This window comes from Sinocyclocheilus grahami, unplaced genomic scaffold, assembly GCF_001515645.1.
Source record: "Sinocyclocheilus grahami isolate Dianchi unplaced genomic scaffold, SAMN03320097.WGS_v1.1 scaffold1439.1, whole genome shotgun sequence".
NCBI classification, from domain to species: domain Eukaryota; kingdom Metazoa; phylum Chordata; class Actinopteri; order Cypriniformes; family Cyprinidae; genus Sinocyclocheilus; species Sinocyclocheilus grahami.
This window is the reverse complement of record NW_015506618.1, coordinates 83435-100664: the sequence shown is the minus strand read 5'-3', so window position 1 is coordinate 100664 and position 17230 is coordinate 83435.

Genomic DNA, 17230 nt, shown 5'->3' with positions numbered 1-17230 from the left:
GCACAATTGAAATGTTCTCACACCCAGTGGGGTCTTTGACGCCATCCTCTTTTAATGTGTACCACTCATCTGGAATATCTCTTCTGTAACTATTTGCCTCATGTTTTCAATAATTTCGTTCTGTATATTATTTGAGGTGTATGTGGCATTGGAAGGGGTTGTTGTGAAAATCTTTGCAAGCTCCTTATCTTTTTAAAGAGGGTAGTCCATCATAGCTAAAAACAATCCACAGCCTTCCTCACCCCTTGCATCTACAGATCCACGAAAAGGAAACTGGTTCACAGGTAGGCACGGTTCCTTTCAAGCTGTGCTGAATTAACAAGAGATGAAATCTCAGTGCCTTTCTTGACTCTAGCAAGCCTTTCCTTCGACAGTACTATTGCTGACATATGTTCTTTTAGTCCCTTATTTTGAACAAGGGCATGGCACCAATTGTTGTAGCCAGTGGTTGTAAACGCATCTGTCCCAGCTGAGCCATAACAAAATGCTGCATCCCTTTCTACAAAATATTCCAGCCTCTCTCTATGTTTGAATCAAGAGCTACTAAATGAACGGTTATTTCCACTGCCACTAAACGATCGACTTGGGTATTTTTCTTGGCACATCACCTGTAAGGGCTCTTCGTCACCTAAGTCACTTGGCGCCATTGGCCGCGGCACTTGCAGGGGTTTGTCGCCCGGGTGTGCAGGGGTGTCATATGGTGTAAGTGAGTTTGTAGGGCGGGGTACGCTGTCATCGGCAGGCGGTGTTATTTGACAGATTAATTGTTGATCGTCTTGGGCTGTAAAGGTTTGGGATTTCGTTAACCAATTTCTTATGTCCCTAATGAGTTGACTGGTGGTCAATAAAAATATAGCAGTGACCTAAATGTACTGTAGACAATCTCACACTGCACATGCAAATTCATTGAGATTTCTCATTAAATCTGGCAGAGAAAGTTGTACTCTCTTTACTGTTATGGGGATAGCTTTTTCTTCCTCCATCTTGAAGATGAATCTTTCAAGGAAGAGCAATGTGTTTGTTTTTTGTTTAAAAAAAAAAGTTTTTAAGGTATTCTACCCCAAAACACAAAATATATGAAAAACAGTATGCTGCGTGCCAATGAAATATCAGCACAATTATCAATTATGTCTTCGTTGTACATCACTATTTTGACTCCCTTGTGATTGAGTGGCAGTCCTTCTCTGCAGCTGATGAGGATGTGTAGGGTGTTACAGTCTGCATAGAAATACATAATTAGGTTCAAAGTCACTAAATGTGTTTCTTAACGGTGTCCATTAAGAAACTTTTTAAACAATCTTATGCGATTACAGGATTTGTTCACCCAAAAACGAATTTTGTCAATTCACTCACCCTCATGTCATGCTGTAGAACACAAGGATTTTAATGAAAATACTGGTACATGACTTCTAGTAACGCATAAACACTGATGTCTGCATGAGAGAACTGCTCACCTCACAAATACTCCTAAAAGCCCCTAAATATTTGTATATTGAACCAATTTTGACACGGAACATTGCAATGGAAGGTGGGACTGGGATGGAAACAAAGGGCAAGACAAAAGAAACTCCCAGATTGTCAAGATAAGATGCTGTGGAAACGGGCTTTTTGTTGATGTGGAGAATGGTTTTAGGAATGGAAGGTCTACAATGGAATCAGATGCAGTTTTGGATCAGGATATTAAGTAGTAGTGAGTGTTTTTCTGGATATTGAGAAATCATATGATTCATTGTGGAAGAAGGGATTAATGATTCAAATTTTGGATTTAGAAGAATGTTTAATTGGATTAAGGTTTTTTAATGAAAAGGACAATTCAAGTAAAGGTTGGTAGAGTCAATTCAAAGACTGTGGAAATTGTGAATGGAACCCCACAGTGAAGTGTTATCAGCCTGGTTTTATTTAATATAATGATTAATGATATCTTTGGTAAAATAGAGAGAGGATTTATTTGCAGATGATGGGACCATTTGGAAAAGAGGGCGTAATGTAGAGATTGTTTTAAAACAGATTCGAAGAGTGTTAGTGTTGGTAGAGGAATGGGGGAATACATAGGGATTTAAAATATCAGCATCTAAGACTAAAAATATGATATTTTGTTTTAAACAAAGGTTACCTAAGATAGGGCTGTATATGTCCCTGTTGAAAAAACCAGCACATGCTGGTTAGGTATGTTTTGACGCTGGGATGCTGGTCCTTTGCTGGTTTAAATTGGTCCTTTGCTGGTTTAAGCTGGTCCTTTGCTGGTTTATGCTGGTCCTTTTGCTGGTTTATGCTGGTCCTTTGCCAGCACATGAGGGGTATGGGTCTCTATTGGAGAGGTAAAGGTTTTTAAATTTTGGGGTGTTTGTTTGGAAGAACGTTTAACTTGGGCTGTGCATGTAGGTAAAACTGTAGAGAAGTGTGAAAAGTTCTGAATGTTATGAGAAGTCTGGCTGGATGTGAGTGGGGGACAATAGGGAGACGTTATTACTAATTTTACAGGCCACGATCAGACCCATTATTGATTATGGGTGCTCTATAATGGGTCTGCTTCTAAAACTGTTCTGGATAGGTTAGATGTGGTGCAGACAAGGGCTTTGAGGCTCTGTTGTGTGGCCTTCAGAGGTGGAGGTGCAAGAATAGTGGAATGTCTTAATTTAATTAATCAGAGTAATGTGATTGTTTTCACAGATGGGTCTAGAGATCCAGAGCTGGGTTTGTGATGTATGTGGAAAAATTGGGGTTGAAGATTGGCCGAGGCATTTCAATTTGAAGCTCTGTTAATGGCAATTTTTTGAGCTTTATGGTGGATTGAGGAAGCCAGACCTAGAGAAGTCTTTATCTGTTTCTTTATCTGACTCTACAGCTGCTTTGGAAACTTTAAGAGTAGGGAAATCTAAAGTTCGTCCTGATGTTGTAAAAAACATCAATATCACTTTTTGTTGGGTTTCTGGGCATTCTGGGGTGAAAAGGAATGAACAGGCAGATCATATTGCAAAGGAGAGCTTAGGAAAAGAAGTAGATATCCATGTATCATTGGGGAGAGTGTAAATGAGAAAAAGATTTAAGAGAGGGTGGGAAAAGGAAATTAAGGGTAGGCACTATTTTTTAATACAACCTAAAGTTAGGAAAGCAGGGCTCTACGCTTACTTTTCTTTTTAGGAGCACGTTTAAAATTTTAGGAGCACCTTATAATCCAAAATCTGATCAAAAATTAGCCTTCCCATTATTACAAGGTGATATTTGACTCCTTAAAGTCCACATGAAATCAAATTTAAAGTTTTTTGGGTGTTAGTATCAATATGTTAGTCTTAAGGTTATCTATAAGGCAGTGTGCTCCAAAACAGCTTGAAAAAAGCTTGCAGTTTGTCACTTCAGCCAAAACGGCTCAACGATTTTTTTTGACGTCACATTGTACTTCAGCTTCTCATCAAACTTTCTGTCCAATCAAATGCTCTCTAGAATCCGAAGCGCCCGCCCCCTACACTATAAAATAGACGCTGAAGCCGCGGCTGAAATCGGTCACTTGTCCACAGAATTAGTATTTTCTGTACAGTGAATGGCACGTAGTGCACTATATAAGGGACAGGGAACGATTCAAACGGTGTAAATATGCTTTCCATTGAGGAAAAAAAAGAAGTCTCAAGGGTTTTGCGCTGTGTCACGCTAACCACCGCACCGCACACACACTCTGCTCCGGTCCAGAGACACGATAGCACGGAGCGGATCACATGAGTGAGTCGGCGCAGACCACAAAATGTATGTTGTATTCTACACAGAATGCTATATTTTATAGCAATATGGATGAGATTGTGGCTGGCATACCCTGTCAAATGCGGCGTTACGGAGCTCAACGGCTCTAGCCCAAGCTGTGATATAAATGAACGCTATTGGCTATTTTAAAAAGGGGCGGGGCTGCTTGACATGTCCCGCCCTGTCTTCCTGTTTCAGTTAAAATTACGTCAACACATAGAGTAACGCTGCGTGTTTCTAAGCATTTCAGGGGACCTTTAAAGTGATTTACAGTGGAAATTGTTTTTTTACTTTTGTAATGGCATTTTTCTAACTTTATTAAAAGTGTCATCTTTTGTCAGATTCTTTAAAAATTATATTTTATAAGCTTTTTAAAAATTCTAATTAAAACAACAAAATAAGAACAAGTAGAATACAAAATATAAGTTACCAATCAAATGAAATCAGTACCGTATTGTACCGAATATAAGACGATGTTTTTTTCTTGGAAATACATCTGAAAAAACGCGGTGGTCTTATATTCAGGGTCTAGACTTTGACATGTCAATAACACACACACAACAATAGGTGGCGCCAAATACACATATAACGAGTGTGCCATGAAATACATAATGTAATGCGTGTTGTAAAAATCGCGAGAAAAACAAAAGTAAAGCTTACAGCTGCGTGAGTCGTGACTGTCACGTTAGCCTGATGGGACCAAACTCTCTTTGTGATTTTAAAACGTAAGACAGTACCCAGATTTGAAGACTACAGTAAGATTTAACTTCTACTGTTAATAAGATTTTGGTAGGCTACTATTAGATGGATAGCCTAAATGTCCTAATTCAGATGGGCTACCTGCTTTTTTTTTGTTTTTTTTAATGGTATATCAAAAAGTGTATATTTTTTAAATGTGATTGTTGGTACATTTTACCAGTTTTTACCATACTTTCAAAACAAAAATTAAAATAGGAAAAATATGCAATATGATAATAATTGAAGACAAAATGTGTTTTACTGAGAAAAAACAAGATTTGGTTTTTAAAAAGCCTTTTTCCAAAAGTTACATCTGGAAAAAGGGGGGTCGTCTTATATTCGGGTCATTACGGTATTTACAAAATTGATTTGCAGAGATGGCACAGAAGAACACACAAGTGACTTGTAGGTGTATTTTCAGACATTTAATGAGGCTCAGAGGTGGCATGAGGGCAATTAAATCCATAAATTCATATTGAGATTAATGTTTTAAAAAATATGCAATATGATAATAATTGAAGACAAAATGTGTTTTACTGAGAAAAAACAAGATTTGGTTTTTAAAAAGCCTTTTTCCAAAAGGTACATCTGGAAAAAGGGGGGTCGTCTTATAATCAGGGCCGTCTTATATTCGGGCTAATACGGTATTTACAAAATTGATTTGCAGAGGTGGCACAGAAGAACACAAAAGTGACTTGTAGGTGTATTTTCAGACATTTAATGAGGCTCAGAGGTGGCATGAGGGCAATTAAATCCATAAATTCATATTGAGATTAATGTTTTAAATATAACATTTTGAATATAGAAATATTTAATGATTTAAATAACTGAAAAGATACTTTAAAAGTGAAACTAACACTGCCAGCAGGTGGCGGCAATCACTGATTTGATCACTGAATCATTCATTCAATTGATTCATTCGAACAGCTGATTCATTCAGGAATGAAGCACTTGATATTAACTTCTTGTTTATTGAACTGTTGCATTAAATCAGTATCCCATTTACAAATTCCCTTAAAAATCATAAAAAGCTGTCACTCATCTTAGTTAATCTCGATCTCACATTTATAATCAACGAAGCTCTCTACACTGCACAGTGAATCTCTTATTTACACCCTGTCTACACTTTGCTTATGAAAGGATTTGTGAGATATGTCTGTGATACATTACTCAACGCTGCAAAAACATGTACGTTAACGTTAGAAACCTTTGAAGCTCCCCTGAGCGCAATCACAAGTATGATGATAATCTGGTCAGTCGCACTGGTGCTCCTAAATATTTTTTCATAGTCGCACGCAGTAGTTTTCAGTTGCACTGTAGAGCCCTGGAAAGATGTTTTTGTACTTCTCCGTCCCGCAGGGATTCAGTTAAACATTGTAGATTGTGGTTGGGGCACTGTTATCTTTTTGTCAGCTTGCTTTCTTTCAATTAGGACTGGTTTTGTGTTTATTTTTGGAACAGATTTTTTGTAAGCCTCATTCATCATACCTCAGTTTGAGTGGGAAAAAAAGCATTATTTGTGGATAATTTTGTCAATTAAAAAAAAAAATTGTGAAAACATTTTCACACTAGCATGCTCTGGTAAAAAATAGCACAAAAGAACACTTGTGGTGTTCCCGGTCAAAAATGACCGGCCTACAAAAAAGGTTGTTGTGCTATATTATCACCAAAAACGGGATTCAATCTTTCTGTCAACTATATTCTTTCAATAAGGACTGATTTTGTATTTATTATTATTTTGATACTGACTGATTGTAGGCCTTATTGATCTTCGCTTTATTGGTCAAAAGTGACCGTCCATTAAAAATGAATGGGAGAGATGGGAAATCTGAGAAATATTTTGTGTTCAGAAGCATGTTGATCATGTTCATGTTCACGTATGTATTTATGCCTGCAAATACACTGCTCAAACAAAATTAAGGGAACACTTAAATCTCAATGAATGAAATATTCAATTTAGAAATCTTTATATACGGTCTGTTATGTGACAACAGTAAATGGAAACCAAAATCATCAACACACTGAGGGCTGGATTCAAAATCACACTAAATATCAATGTAACAAACTAAAGTTACAGGCTGATCCAACTAGCATGAAGTTCATCACAGCAGCATCGGATGCTCCGATACATAATATCCAAGAGGTTCTCAAATGGATTCAAGTCTGGGGAACTTGAGGGCCAGTCAATGGCATCAATGGTTTCCACTGTCGGGCCAAAAGCGGGTGTGCTAGTGCGGGGATCTGATCGTGCCCCAGATTTTTTGGCCCGACGAAAACCTTGGGCCAAAGCAGGCCAGCTGGGGCTAGAGGAGTCGTTATGAACAAAGGCGGAGTTTCTCTGCATCTGCAGAGCGCCAGTGCCGCGGATCATTTCGGAAAGTTAACAGCTATAACACCAGCATTAAAGTCTTTTAAATTCATTTTAGTTCAAAACTCACTTTCAGACAGCAGCGAGTGTTTGAAATAACTTGATTTGATGTGGATTATGATCACCATACAAGGCAGAAATATTTATAAGCGATGCAAAAGACTAGCCATTAACGTTACCATAGTAAACATGGTAAACACGACCACTGGAAAGAAATCAGACGTCAGCTTCTTATTCTCTATCACAATTGTGTAGGCTATTTATTTAGTAACATATTCTATCTGTCATTAAATCTCGTCTCGAGAGTTTAGCTCATAAAAATATAATAATGTTTTTTGTTCGGGAGCTTTTATAAAAATATAGAAATGACTGATGTATATAGCCTACTGTGACTACAAATAAACAGAAACAGACTCGACTGAATAAGTATGCAGGCTATGTTCATACCGCTTTATTTCTGTGTGACTCATTTTTAATCCTGATAAATTCATTCATTATGATCAATGTATCACTTATTATTGTAAAACATCGATGCTTTTGGATTTAAATCGGGAACACCACAAGTGTGATTTTTGAAAAATTTTATACAAAAATAAAAGCTTTTCAAAGCAAATTTCTTGGTTAAATATTAGAGCATGCTGTCGGCGGCCATATCCTTGTTGTTAGTGCGTCGATATATAGCGCAACTGTGTTCATGGCGAACCGAGTTCGAATCCCGCCTCGAGGTCCTTTGCCGATCCTGCTCCCTTCTCTCCTCCCAGTGCTTTCCGGTCAGCTCTCCACTGTCCTCTCACAATAAAGGCATAAAAAAAAACATAAATATGACTAGAGCATGCTAGTGTGAAAAACAAATAACTTTTTTCCCTCATAAACTGAGATACGTAAGCTCAGATTAATGAGGCCTACGATGAATCAGTTCCAAAAAGAAACGAAACCAGTCCTAATTGAAAGAAAACAAGCTGCCAAAAAGATTGATCCCAATATTAGGTGATAATATTGCATAAGTGTTATAGGGATTTCAACACAACCTGAGGGTTAATGTTTGTAGTTGATGCCATTAAACACTGAATCTGATCATACAAATTGGTGTGAAACTAATAAAAGCACTGACACTCATCGGAGGAAAACGTCGGATGTGTTTGATCAATAGGACAATTGTCATAATTCATAATAATCTGTGTGTTGTTGACTCTTGACCATTTTATGAACATCGGAATAAATGCATCTGTTAATTGTGTCTCATCAGCTCCTGTGATTCTGGATCCAAACATTGCAAATCCACGTCTCGTCCTGTCTGTGTTCTGGGTTCAGAGGGTTTTAACTCAGGAACACACTGCTGGGATGTGGCGGTTAAAGACGGTTCAGTCTGGACTCTAACGGAGTAACTACAGCATCCAACCAGAGGAAGCGCTGGGGTTTCTTCAACACACATTGTACCAGACATCTGTCTAGACAGTCCAGATACACTCTCACACGATCAAGCTGCTGTACAACAGGAAAGCCAGACTATGACAGAGGAACAGTGCCATCCATTGATCCTGTAACCAACACACATTCACAACCACCTTCACTCACACACTCTAGCCATTCTTCAGTAGTCCTGACTCTCTGAGGATCTTACCGGTCAATAGCCAGGGATTGTTACTCCTGTAGGTCTGGTTCTTCCTGCTTTCATCTTTTGAGTAAGAGTGCTGTTGGATTCATTTAAGTCAAGTTTAGAGCTAATCAAGGATTTGTTGATCTGGGTTTTATTTTAAATCGAGTTGTGTTGCACCACTTAATTTTAAACACAGATTAACAAATACTCTAACCTGCGATTAAAACCTCCATCTACGAATAATTTTCTCCGCCATGATGGATTTCGCCATTGCAATTAAACAGGAACAATGCTAATATTCCAAATTTTTCTTTGCTTACTACCAAACTCTCTTTTTGACATAAAAAGTTGCTTGTGTCAAAAAAGGAAATAAACTTGTAAAATATCTGCCGTCTTAATAAACTGCTATCGTTATTCAAACGACTGATCAAGCAAGCAATGAATACATTTCTGGCAGTGCATACGGATTTCATAATCCTGGAAATATATTTATAGTATCAATTAATGGAGTATGTTTTATGACAACGCCACCCCGTCCGTTTGATCGCCGCCCAGCGGCTTAATCAGCCACATAATTGTAACTGTAGGTGCACTTTATTTCATTTAAACCTCCTCACCTGTAAATTTAAAATGAATCCCTAATTGAGATTTAAATCTGAGTTTAAAGTTAAGGAGCAACATGATTAAAGTTAATCTATCTTAAATATCAATTAAATCCAGGATCAAGATGATGGTTTAAATGTAATCCTGTTTATTTTTAAACACGGAATTATTAGATAAACCTTGATTTAATCTAGATTAAAGCTTAATCCTTGTTGGTGCAACCCACCCTATATATACTAAATATAAATATAAAACTATCATTGTTCATTGTATTAAGTGGCAGGTTATTGCTGGTCCACAACAATGTTGAATGAAATAGAAAAATACCCTTTTCACACATCCGTGTTCGAAAAACGGAAGCTTTGAATAGTTGTGTAATCTTTTTTTTTTAAATCTTCCGATACAATCATCATGCATCAAACTGGGGTTGTTCAAATTAATGTATATTTTAGTCGATTATTCAACAATAACTGGTAACATCTTAAACGTGTCATATCCTCCAGGTTTGCGCAGCAGTTTGATTGGATAGCATTATACTTTAGATAATATTGGAGATTAATCATCACAAACATGGTGCAATAATAAAAACAATAACATTAAAAATAAAATTAAAACGAATATTCCTCCATCTCATGACTGTGGCCACACCGACAACACTGGCAATCTCATTTATGTAATGTTAATGTTTGTATATAAAGATTTACGGAGCCCCTAAAGGGACATGGTGGGAGGAAAGATTTGTAAATTTTTTTTAACATTCCCTCGAGAAACTGCGTTCCCTCGCAAAACTATTGCATTCTCTCGCAAAGATATTTGCGTTCCCTTGCAAAACTTTTGCATTCTATGTCCATAAAAACTCAAAACATGCTCACTCCGGTGCGGATATGAACCGTAATCCACGCTGCGAGTGTTGTTAAACTCATCGGGGTGTTCAGCACAGAAAATGCTCTCATGCTCCTTCTGTAGGGGAGAGCGGAGCACAACCCAACACTTTTTTTAGCAAAGCATAAGGAGCGAAGCAGAACTGCTTGAATCTAAACTGCTTGAAGATGAAAATAATAGCAGATGCGTCTCATTTTAATTAGCCTAAACACTAAAAACTGAGATGAAAAAATTTTTTCAGCCAGAAATTTACTTTTGCAATGGAAATGTTCAGCGATATATTGAAAATATTTATGAATTCTGGCACATTTTTTTCTCTATATAGTGTTGATATGGCAAGGAAATAATAGGAAATTTGAAAAATAAAATGTATGCTAGCATGTGTGGAAATGTTGAATTCAAATGTGTTACATTTAACCCCGCATTTGTGCCCCACTCTTCCCATAAATGTAAAATGCTTTTTTACAGACCGTTTCCATTGGTAGGTAGCCAAATGCATACGAAGGAACGAAAACAACTGTTTATATCTCACGGAAAGATACAGCGCCTAATTGGGAAGAAATGAATGAACAAAAGAAATGAATGAACGTACCTGAAACAGTTGTTCGATGCGTTTTTGAAAGAAAAATATCCATATTTAAAACGTTATAAACACTTTTCTCTAACTTCCGCTAACTGTCATATGTGCAAGCTGTTCCGGGCGAATGACGTAGGATGTAGGCGTAGCATAAGCTCCAGTGAGAATATGCTAGTCTCGCGAGAACCAAAGTTTGTTTACAGGGGCAAAGGAAGCAAAGTTTCCTTACTTTAGCAAAGGAAAACCAGGCTCCTCTTGGCTTATATCGAAATCCACCCACATTTGTCTTTACAAATCCTCATTTTGTACTTCTAATTCGTGACCGGTGTTTTGTTTTGCTCTCTCCTCTGCTCTTCCGCGTTCGTCACTTCTCACCGGCGCTTATGCTACGCCGACGTCCTACGTCATCCGCCCAGAACGGCATTCTATTGTGAACGTGTATTGTGGAAACTAGAGATTACGATTTAAAAAGTTTTAAATCTGGATATATTTTTTTCAAAAATGCATCAATTCACAACAGGAGGCCTTAATTCACCCCCCGTCACGGAAAGATACAGCGCCTAATTGGGAAGAAATGAATGAACAAAAGAAATGAATGAACGTACCTGAAACAGTTGTTCGATGCGTTTTTGAAAGAAAAATATCCATATTTAAAACGTTATAAACACTTTTCTCTAACTTCCGCTAACTGTCATATGTGCAAGCTGTTCCGGGCGAATGACGTAGGATGTAGGCGTAGCATAAGCTCCAGTGAGAATATGCTAGTCTCGCGAGAACCAAAGTTTGTTTACAGGGGCAAAGGAAGCAAAGTTTCCTTACTTTAGCAAAGGAAAACCAGGCTCCTCTTGGCTTATATCGAAATCCACCCACATTTGTCTTTACAAATCCTCATTTTGTACTTCTAATTCGTGACCGGTGTTTTGTTTTGCTCTCTCCTCTGCTCTTCCGCGTTCGTCACTTCTCACTGGCGCTTATGCTACGCCGACGTCCTACGTCATCCGCCCAGAACGGCATTCTATTGTGAACGTGTATTGTGGAAACTAGAGATTACGGTTTAAAAAGTTTTAAATCTGGATATTTTTTTCAAAAATGCATCAATTCACAACAGGAGGCCTTAATTCACCCCCCGGAGCCATGAGGCACTTTTTATTAGGGAGGGATGTGCTTTATTGGACTTCTTTTGGGCTATTGAAAAATAACACCCATTCACAGCCATTATAAACCTTGGAAGATAGAACTCCGATTGGATTCATCTGAAAGAAGAAAGTCATATACATGTGGTTGAGGGTGAGTAAATCATGGGTAATTTTCATTTTTGGGTGAACTATCCCTTTAAGCATGTCACAGTTTAATGGTGCTTAGGTCCTTAGCAGAAATCGGTGTGTGTTGTGACGTCATAGGCTGCTGACTGCCAATGTCAAGTTCATTCCCATTCCGGAGGCATTCCCCCATAGCGCCCTCTAGAGGACGCAGTGTAGCGTTCCCAATCGAAAGGGAACAACTGTTTTTACAGGCTATATGTGAGGAATAATTCAAGAAAAAGGCCACTTTCACACAATTCCAGAAGTCTAGCACAGTGAAAAAGACATCATCTACATTTAGCATTATTAATCAGCATGTTAAAGCATTTTAAAATAAACATATTATTGTTATAATTGGGAAAATTATTTGTAGTTGGCAAGGAAAGACGACAAACTTTGAAATGATCTAACTTTGTTTTCTGTGTTTTGATTATGTAAATAGATTTTTTTGTTTTTAGTAGATACTTTAAAACCCCTTAACTGTCACCGTCCCACAGGTGGGACGTCTGCCATTACATATTTAAAACAATAATATCTTACTCTAAACCTGAACTAATCTTGACAAACTATATATCACTGGAAAGCTCTCGGATTGTAGTTTTCATATTTGCAAAATATATTTTGTTGTGACAGAAATGTACGAATTTGTAACAAGGGTTTGCAGCAAAAAAAAATCATAAGTATACCGAGTTGTGTCCTTTACTATGAAAGTAAAAACACAAACTCACAATCATGCAAACTTTGTTTTTAAGGCTAAATATTCAGACCACAACAACAATTTTTAATAGTATTTGTACAAAAATATTGAACATTTTTTTGCATATGTATTGTTATTCATGTTTGATGTTGTATGTTTTCAATAATCATGTCCATTTGATGCATGATCATGAATGAAATTCACTTTTTGTGAGAGCTTTTTGTAACAACACGCTAGATGCTATGTTTGGTACAGTCTTCTGATCAGACAGGACCCCACCCTCATAACTTTGTCCAATAATGATCAGGCAAGTCAATCAAATAACACTCAATAGCCATCCAGAGCAGCCGGAGCCGTATCTAACGCTTATAAGATCTCAGCAACTCACCTGGCCAATGGCCTCTTTGAAAATGGATATTGACACAACCATTGTCCAATCAAAGGATAATTGTCCACTGTTGCTAATCACATGTCCACGTGAAGTTTGAAAACAGCTGCTGCGAATTTGTAAACGTGTATAAAATAAGCTTGCAACCACCAGAAGCAGCCATTTCATTTGAACTTTCATTCCACGGTTTCTGACATGGATCCAGAGGCCAAAAAAGCATTTTTATACACTTTTAGAAGTCGTAGATGAACTGTGTAAGTCTAGCGATGAGGAGCCAGATCTGCTTTTTTCAGAAGTGAACGCATCAGATACATCACTAGATCAGTAAGTTGCATTATACTAGTGATGGGGAAATGAAGCTTTGCGAAGCACCGAGGTTTTCCCCTCAACTGTATCGTAAAAACGTTCATTACTCGAAGCTTTTCAAGACGGTGCACACTAACGACATCTTGTGGTCAAAAGGTGGAAAAAGCTGCCTTTGCGTCCCAGACGACCCAGCCATTTTTGGACCGTTTCAGATAATAAATTAGTTTGTGCTATGAAAACCTGTATAAAGCAAAGAAAATATGAAGCCTATATAAATAAGTCTTCATGTCAGTAATTGTATTACACAATATGAATAAATGAGTCTGTGAATAAATTTGGGGAAAAAATAGGCAAGGCTGTATGATCAAAATAACGGAAGATTATCATAGAAGATTGGTTAGTTAAAGAGCAAAGAAAATATGAAGCCTATATAAATAAGTCTTCATGTCAGTAATTGTATTACACAATATGAATAAATGAGTCTGTGAATAAATTTGGGGAAAAAATAGGCAAGGCTGTATGATCAAAATAACGGAAGATTATCATAGAAGATTGGTTAGTTAAAGTGTCTGTGAACCAGGAATTAATACAAAATGATCATGCAGAAAACTACACATGCGAATATTAATTCGTATTATGATTTATTCTTTTCAAAGGCGTGAGGGACACTTGAAACTGCGCAAGTGGTTTTCGTTATTTGAATCAGAATACGAAGCAGTCACGTGGTTGTGTGCGAAAACGAAGCTTCGGATGTCACAGATCACGTGGTTTTGGCAAAACGAATCAAGCTCTGGTACAGTGCTTCACTGTGAGATGTTTCGTTTTTTTGATACAAGCTTTGAAGCCTCGGTGTCGAACGTCACATCACTACATTATACTCTTTTCTAATATATGTTAGGGAGCAGTGTGTAAATGTGTGGGCCTATTCTATTTATTTTGAAATAAATTTATATATTTCTTTATAAATACATTTTAGTACTTTTCTATATTTATGCATTTTTGTTTGTGCATGTGTATGCATATATATATATATATATATATATATATATGTGTGTGTGTGTGTGTTAGAGTGCAGCATGTAAATGTGATATGTAATTATATATTTATTTTGAAATGTATCTCATGAAACATTTATATATTACTTTTCATATATATATATATGTATATACAGTATGTATGTGTGTGTATATATATATATATATATATATATGTGTAGGTATACTGTTGCGATAGGTGTTCAGAATATTATTTATTGTTGCGATAGGTGTTCAGATGATTCACTTCATGAGGACTGGCAACCTGAACTATGCCAACCATCCACCTCTACAACATCATTTACAGCTACTAATTCCAGTAGTTTTGGAGACAAAGATAAAGCCATAAGCAAAGACAGGGTGAGAGAGGGAGAAGCAGTGACCGAGGAAGAGCGAGGGGGCAGGCAAGGGGCAAGGCAGAGGAAGACAGGAAGGAGGAAACTCTTCATCTGGCTCTACTGGTGTTTTTAGCACTGGCGATCGATGGCACACCCCAGATGAGCCTGATATTTCACCGCCAGACACCATATTCTGGCCAGCTCGAACGACTGGACCTCAAATTATTCAAACAGATTCCTACAGTCATCTGGAGTTGTTCCAACTCTTTTTTTTGTTTTTCCCTCCCCAGTTTGTCAAACAATCATCCGGAATTCTAACACCTATGCTGCTGAGCACCTGATGACAGCAAGAAGGCCAAGGCAGGACATGTCCCTGAAGGACCTTTTTTCCTTTATCTCAGTTGTCATCTATATGGGTCTGGTGAAGTTACCATCAGTGGCAGACTACTGGAGTGGGTCAAGACTCTATAGTGTTGGCTTCCCAGCCTCCGTCATGTCCTGCAGGAAATTTCCCACTATCTCCTCAGCACTTCACCTTAGCGATCCTAAGGTGGATGCTGAGAATGCGAAGAAAAAAAGGTTTGATTTTACATGGGCGATCAAAGGCAGGGGATCCTATGTATGACCAGAGTCGGATGGCTGCAAAAACTTTTATCACCCGCATCAGAACATTGCCGTTGATGAAAGAATGGTGGCATCAAAGGCAAGGATTAGTTTCAAGCAGTACCAGAAGGACAAACCTACAAAGTGGGGATACAAGCTTTTTGTCCTTGCGGACTCCCTGAATGCATATACATGGGATTTTTTCATTTATGAAGGGAAATCCCCAGTAGCTCAGAGTCAGCAAGGCAAGGGCCTGAGCTACGAATCTGTCATGGCTCTGGTGGATGAAAAGTTATTGGGGTCTGGCTACAAATTGTATGTTGACAACTTCTACACCAGCCCCATGCTCTTCAGGGACCTTTGCAAAAAAAACATCTGGGCTTGTGGGACCATCAGGAGCAACCGGGTGGGCTTCACAAAAACCACCATTAACAGGCTGCCTAAAAATTCTCGGGGAAGCATGAGGTGGAAGAGGGACGACCAGATTCTCTTCATTGAGTGGAAGGACACGAGAGGTATCGATGTGCTCCTCATTCCACTCAGCGAATGAAGGTCAGACTGTCCAGAGGAGGGTGAAGATGGGAGAATGGACCATAATGACCATTCCAATTCCTTCAGTAGTTTTAGACTACAACGAGTAAAATTTTTTTTTTTCAGTGGGTCATGCAGAAATTGTGCAGATGTGTTTGTATTTTATGTATTGACGGTTTGCTCTCTACACAGGAACATGGGAGGAGTTGATATGTCAGATGCCCGGAGCTCGCTGATTGGTCGCCTCCTCTTGATGTTCCTGCTGCTCCTGCTCCTCCTGCCTCTCAGCATCCAGCAGGACACGCACCAAAACACCTCAAACCTTCCAGTAAATTCAAAAGATGATGTAGAGTGTGCCACCAGAAAACCCCCGTAATCTGCTGTATGTGTGACATGCCTCTTTGCTTCCTTTGAAGCGAGTTAAAGGCTCTTTCACACGGGATGCGGCGAGTGGTGGAATCGCCGCGCAATTACACACACATGCGTGCACACACACACACACACAAATCTGGTTTCCTATCCTTGTGGGGACTCTCCATAGACGTAATGGATTTTATACTGTAAAAACTGTATTTTCTATCGCCCTACTACACCAACCCTACAGATAAAACTACCCTCACAGGAAACTTTCTGCATTTTTACGTTCTAAAAAAAAAAACTTATTGTGTGTGATTTATAAGCTTGTTTCCCCATGGGGAAATGCATTCTTTCTGAATAAAAGTATTAATTAAAATGATTGGACAATTAAATAGTGTAAACATTTTAAAAAAATGTTACATACATTTCTGTATACATCACTGTTTCCATAAAATTATTAATTAGCAAAACTGATTTATATTGTATCTGTATCATTATATTATATTTGAACGACTGTGTGTGTGCGCGTATATATATATATATATATATATATATATATATATATATATATATATATATATATATATATATATATATATATATATATATATATATATATATATATATATATATATATATATATATATATATATATATATATATATATATATATATATATAAATTGTTCACAATATTACTGATTTGCTGTTTTTTGATCCGATAAATTCAACCTTAGTGAGCCAGAAGAGACTTCTTTAAAAAAACATTATAAAATCGTACCAAATACAAACTTTTGAAAGGTAGTTTCTATTTTATCACGCGCAAAAAAAAAGTATTGTTTGGACATTTTGTACGTATTTAAATTTTTACCTGGCAAACCAACTCGTGCACTCACAAACTCCCACGCTCTTGATTTTTTATTTATGTCTCTGTATGAGATTTTAGATGGGTCATACAGTTCAGGGAAATCCATCACACTTAAAACAATCTTCTCCATGGCTGTGTCCGAAATCGCCCCTTATACCCTCATTCACTATTCCCTACATTAGGTCACTAATTCAGTTCACTAGAAGGAGTGAATGAAAACGAGTGAGTGAATTCGGACACTGAGTGCACCGGAAGGAATGCCGCTTTTGCATAGTTGGTGCTTGCTGTTTATTAATCATTTGAAACTAGCA